The sequence below is a fragment of the Schistocerca cancellata genome, chromosome 9, assembly GCF_023864275.1.
Source record: "Schistocerca cancellata isolate TAMUIC-IGC-003103 chromosome 9, iqSchCanc2.1, whole genome shotgun sequence".
Taxonomy (NCBI): Eukaryota; Metazoa; Arthropoda; class Insecta; order Orthoptera; family Acrididae; genus Schistocerca; species Schistocerca cancellata.
In genome coordinates, this window is record NC_064634.1 from 508,872,983 (window position 1) to 508,879,384 (window position 6,402).

Sequence of the window (6,402 nt, forward strand, 5' to 3'; positions counted from 1 at the left end):
TATTATCGATGTTGTGTTATTATTTATGTTATTTGAAATTACAAAATACTTCAGTCATAGTATATAAAAATATGAAATGCCAATAATTAAGCTCAATATCAATCATAATGTAAAAAAATGTTCCCAAAAATGACAAGTAAATTTTGCATGATACACATTACTTTCCTACATATTTTTAAAACTGTAATGATATGTATCCAAAAAATAATCTAAGTGCTGATTTAACAGCAAATCATTCATATTCTTAAGTCAGTGCCTTCTTCATCACCACATTCATTTTCCCCTTCATCTAGCTGTTCAACGAAATCTTCATTCTCTGCATGTTCCTTTTTCATCAGGCGGGAATACAAAATGAGGTCCTCATTACTTTACCATGCTTTGCAGAACCATTTTGAGAGCAGTTTATTGATATCCCTAATTTTTTTCAGTTTTAGTGGCACACCTTTTGGTAGAGTTCTTAAAGTAATATTGTCAGTGTCCTGATGTTTCCTCAAGAGAGAACGGAAAACACCAATATCACATCTACAGTATAACTGGGCTCACCTCTAATCAAAACTACAGACTTGCCTTTCTTGAAGATAATTCTTTTACACTGGTGATGTGGGAAATGCCATCCACTAGGAGATTTATTTATTTGAGATACACCATATTTCCAGTTTTGTACGGGGAAATAACTTCTGAGCCTTAGAACAGTACCTTCTTCCTCAAACAGTTCAATATATTCTGTAGGATACACAATAACATTTCTTCTCCACACCTTCTTCTCTATTCTTCCAAATACACAGTCTGGAGGTAGGAAAGAATGTTCAACAACAGGAAATGTTAGATGTACTTCCAGAAAGTTACTGGGAGATTCAAGCTGCAACCAATAACACAGCATTCCAATCATTGCATAATTCTTATTTTGGCTAGGACATCTGTCTGCGTACAGTTTAACAGTTGTGACCTCCCATAGATTAAAATGGTTCAGGTGGTAGTATAAGGCAGAAACAACTTCATTGCACCCTTAGGGTGTTCATCTTCAAGCCAGTTATTGGTCGTAACCGTTTCTTTGTTCTGAGGAGATTTGGACCCACCTCTGCAGATTGTAAGGTTATATGAGCATAACTGTCTAAAGTAATATGCCACTTGATCTGGTAGCTTGGGCAAGACCATGTTCTTCTGACGGTCAAATGAAAATTTGATCACTACTGACTCTTCTTTCTGCAACAGGGCTTTAAAAGCAGCTGCTTTGAGCTTATGCACATGAAATTGTGTCATTGCAGATAACTTTTCTTTTGGTGATAGGTGGCCTGACTTCATTTGCAGGGCAAGGAAATGACATTCAGAACATACATCAGTAGCTGGTATCTTGAAACTAATATTATAATCAGTGGCAAAACTTGTTCTGAAATAATTGTACTTCACTTTCATTTCTGGAAGGGCTCCTGTATTATAACTTCACAATAATTTGTGAATACTTAGTTCCAAAGGCAAGTACAATCTCACCCTACAGTAGTGAGAATTGACTAGCTGAAGTTTTTCAATGAAGACTTTAACCTCTTTTCGTATTTTGAAATACTTGGGAGATGTCGTGTCACCTCCTCTATTCTCCTTCTATGACAGACCTTTTACTCTGTCCTTGCCTATGCCCAGTGTTGATCTGACAAATCTGCACTAATGTGGGTCCACTGCTTGCCTTGACTCCGATGAAATACTTGACAGATGTGCATTTTCTAGCACTGTTTGACTTCACAACCAAACAGCTCTTTTAAGTGCTTATTGAGTTGTGTATTTCAGAAGAGATTCATCTTGTCTCTCCTTCTTACTAAGCTCATAATACGCTTGATAAAATCACCTTACATCTTGCATTTTAAGTGCATTACACTGGAAGACAGTTTGCACTTGTTTGCAAGTGGACATTGTTGGTAGGTGTTTTGAAACATACCTGAAATGAAGGGTTAAGAGTAATGTGGTTCTATGGTTTACAAAATAAATCTAACCAACTTCAATAGTTTTTATAAGGAAAGACTGCAATAGATGAAACATTATGATGAAGCAAAATATAGGTAAGTGTGTTTACCTGTTCCTTTTAGCTATATTCTTTTTCCATCTTGAACAATCTCTCGTCTTCTTCCTGCTATGTATATGGCTGATTCCAATGCACTTCTGTTCTTCATTACTACAGAAAATAAGGTACACTGTTTTACTGAAACTCAAAACATCACTGGAATATCTTACAAACACATGTGTGTGAGAAACTGGTGCAAAATAGGGGGGAACAGTATTGACAACTGTTTCAAAGAATACACAGTGAACTTGGCTCTTCATAAATATTGTACTAACGTTTACTTCATACAGTAGTATTTGAGATACATTCCAGTTGTACCTCATGTTTGAATAATGTGGATATTGGAATCAACATCTTAGGATAAGTCAGGTTTTGGAAACATCACCTGAATTTGTGCTATATTTACACGGGGAAAAAGTAGGTTTAGGAACAGTTTGCTTGTTGAAAAAGATGCTAAATAATGTGACCTATAGAGATAAGGCAATAACTCAATTTTTATAAAAAATGGATAAGGCGGATTTTGGAACTGTGGGCTTCATTTGTCTGTAAAGAATTTGTGTTAGTGTTTTTCAACCCTGACTTATTAAACTGATCATTCAGTAATTTTCACAATTTTAAACACTTGCTTTCTTTGGGATTGGAATTACAATATTCTCCTTTAAGTCTGAGGGTATTTCACCTATCTCATACATCTTGCTCACCAGATGGCAGAGTTTTGTCATGGCTCGCTCTCCCAAGGCTATCAGTAGCTCTAATGGAATGTTGTATACTCCCGGGGCCTTGTTTCGACTTACATCTTTCAGTGCTCTGTCAAACTCTTCATGTAGTATCATATCTCCCATTTCATCTTCATCTATGTCTTCTCCAATTTCCATAATATGGCCCTCAAGTGTATCACCCTTGTATAGACCCTCTATATACTCCTTCCACCTTTCCGTTTTCCCTTGTTTGCTTAGAACTGGGTTTCCATCTGAGCGCTTGATATTCATACAGGTGCTTCTCTTTTCTCCAAAGGTCTCTTTAATTTTCCTGTAGGCAGTATATACCTCACCATGCCTTCACATCCTTGCATTTGTCCTTTAGACATCCCAGCTAAGCCATTTTGCAGTTACTGTCGAACTCGTTTTTCAGACGTTTGTATTCCTTTTCCCCTGTTTCATTTCCTGCATTTTTATATCTTCTCCTTTCGTCAATTAAATTCAATATCTCTTCTGTTACTCAAGGATTTCTACTAGCCCTACTTGATCCTCTGCTACCTTCACTATTTCATCTCTCAAAACTACCAATCCTTCTTCTACTGTATTTCTTTCCCCTGTTCTTGACAGTCATTCCCAAATGCTCTCCCTGGAACACTCTACAACCTCTGGTGCTTTCAATTTATCCAAGTCCCAACTCCTTAAATTACTACTTTTTTGCAGTTTCTTCAATTTTAATCTACAGCTCATAACCAATAAATTGTGGGCAGAGCCCACATCTGCCCCTGGAAACGTCTTACAATTTCAAACCTGGTTCCTAAATCTCTGTCTTACCATTATGTAAACTATCTGAAACCTTCCAGTGTCTCCAGGCCTCTTCCACATATACAACTTTCTTTCGTGATTCTTAAACCAAGTGTTAACTGTGATTAAGTTATTCTCTGTGCAAATCTACCAGGCAGCTTCCTCTTTCATTTCTTACCCCAAGTCCATATTCACCTACCACTTTCCCTCTCTTCCTTTTCCTACTATCGAATTCCAGCCTCCCATGATTATTAAATGTTCTTCTCACTTAACTATCTGAATAATTGCTTCATCGCATCATACTTTTCTTTAATCTTTTCACCATCTGCGGATCTAGTTAGCATATAAATCTGTACTACTGTGGCAGGTGTGGGCTTCATGTCTATCATGGCTACAATAATACATTTATTACACTGTCTGTAGTAGCTTATCTATGCTCCTATTTTTTTATTCATTGTTAAACCAACTCCTGCATTACCCCTATTTGATTTTGTATTCATAACCCTGTATTCACCTGACCAGAAGCTTTGTTCCTCCTGCCACTGAACTTCACTAACTCCCACTATATCTAACTTTAACCTATCGATTTCCCTTTTTAAATTTTCTAACCTACCTGGCAGATTAAGGGGTCTGACATTCCACACTCCAATCTGTAGAATGCCAGTTTTCTTTATCGTGATAACAACGTCCCGCTGAGTATTCCCCGCCCGGTGATCTGAATGGGGGACTATTTTACCTCTGGAATATTTTATCCATGAGGATGCCATCATCATTTAACCATACAGTAAAGCTGCATGCCTTTGGGAAAATTATGGCTGTTGTTTGCCCTTGCTTTCAGCCACTCACAGTACCAGCACAGTAAGGCCATTTTGGTTGATGTTACAAGGCCAGATCAGTCAATCATCCAGACTGTTGCCCCTGCAACTACTGAAAAGGCTGCTGCCACTCATCAGGAATTACGTGTTTGTCTGGCATCTCAAAGGATACCCCTCCATTGTGGTTACACCTATGGTATGGCTATCCGTATTGCTGAGGCATGTAAGCCTCCCCACCAATGGCAAGGTCCATGGTTCATGGGGGATTCCAAAAAGAGTCTTTAAACAACAGACTAATACCTTCTTTTAAACCACTCAATTCGTAATGGCTACAGAACAACTATGGTGACAGCTGATGTGGCAAAGGCTTGTGTTGCAGCGGCGCACCGACAGTGTATTCTTCCCTCAGTTCTGTGCCAGTGACTCTCTATGGTGATGGTGTGGCCTGCTCCTTGTGAATTTACTCACTGCATATTAACATGCGGCTATGGTGTGACATGGAGTGCTCTGTCCCAGAATCGAACCAGTGACCCTCAGGTTCAGCATCTTCTGGTGGAGTTCATCTGTCTGTAAGTTCACAGGTGACCCATTTGGTGAGGCTGCAGTCCCTTCATCCTCAGCAGCCACCTGGGTAAGTACTACACAAACTTCTTTCTGGTAACATCTGGGATGGAACGTTCTGCATTGACCTATTGGTGTGGCACCGACATGTCCTTTTGTTGAGCAGAGTAGCGGCTAAGTCATTGTAGTGAAGTATGATGTCTGCTGACTAACCAACAGTCCGTCCACCCATGTGATGTTTTTTCATGTCTTCTTTCTCCCCTCAAAGGACCTCCTCAAAGGACCACTTTATGCCTGTTTGTCGGAGGTATTCACTCGGTGTTTTTTCCGATGTCGCAAAGTTTCTAGGGTGGCGACTGACTCTTCAGTCATTGATCTATGCTTCTCACGTTGGGCAGAAATGTGACCAATGTCGACACATATGCCGGCATTCCATTATTTTACCTCTATGCTGACACGGGCGCCATTGTCCTTTTGTTGTCCTCCACATCGCCAGATACGTAGTTCAGTATGCTAGCAGTTCCTGGAGCATTGACCACTGATGTGTGAATAGCGCTGATAGTTGTCCACTTGGGAGCATTGCCCCTCTGCCCGTTCGTTGATTTGTCGAAGTGCTGACTTCTGCTGTGCAAACTCCGCTAGTCATCGACCTACTCACATTGGGCAATGTCACAAATGTGCTGGCTTCCCTTGAGCAACTGCAGCCCCTTCTGAATATTGTGGCTTAACATGTCAAAGTCTCTAAAATGTTCACTTAACCTATAATAAGTCTTTACATATTTTTCTGCTTTGAACAACCATAAATAACACATAATTATTACACATAATTATAATACACTCTACAAATGATTAAATGCAATGACAATAATCATGGCAACAACAACTACAGCAATGTAAGTCTAGTCGGTGGACATTAAATTGCTAATGATTTATTTATTATAACTGACAAGTAATTGTTAGTGTAGTAATGACTGTTTCATGATTACTGTTTGAGGGAAGTGTCAATGAAGAGTGTTACTGTATTAGATAGACAAGTTTCAGTGTCCACATTTGTTGGTGCTATAGTATTTATATGTTTCCACAGAAAAATAAAATTACATACCCTAAAGGTGTGTTTGACAGAATTGTGTATTCATTTGTATGTACACCAACTTATCTCAACTTTACATTCACTTTTGTCTAACACTTGTTTGAAATTCAATTGTCAGAGCTGTCATTTCTAAGAAATTCGCAGGTTGTTTGAATGTTAATACACCCTGGGCATCAATAATGTTCTTTTGAATTACAGTTACATTTTATACAAGTAATTCTGTCTCGGCTTTCAGGATTTTGTGTGTCTTTGTAATATGTGTGTACTGATTTACATTTGTGCATTGTGAGCAACCATAGGGATGCCTATTACTAGCAGGAATAGATAAGACAGATGTAAAATTGTCACCGAAACTGTTAGAAGTGTGGATGGTGAAAAATAGACAGG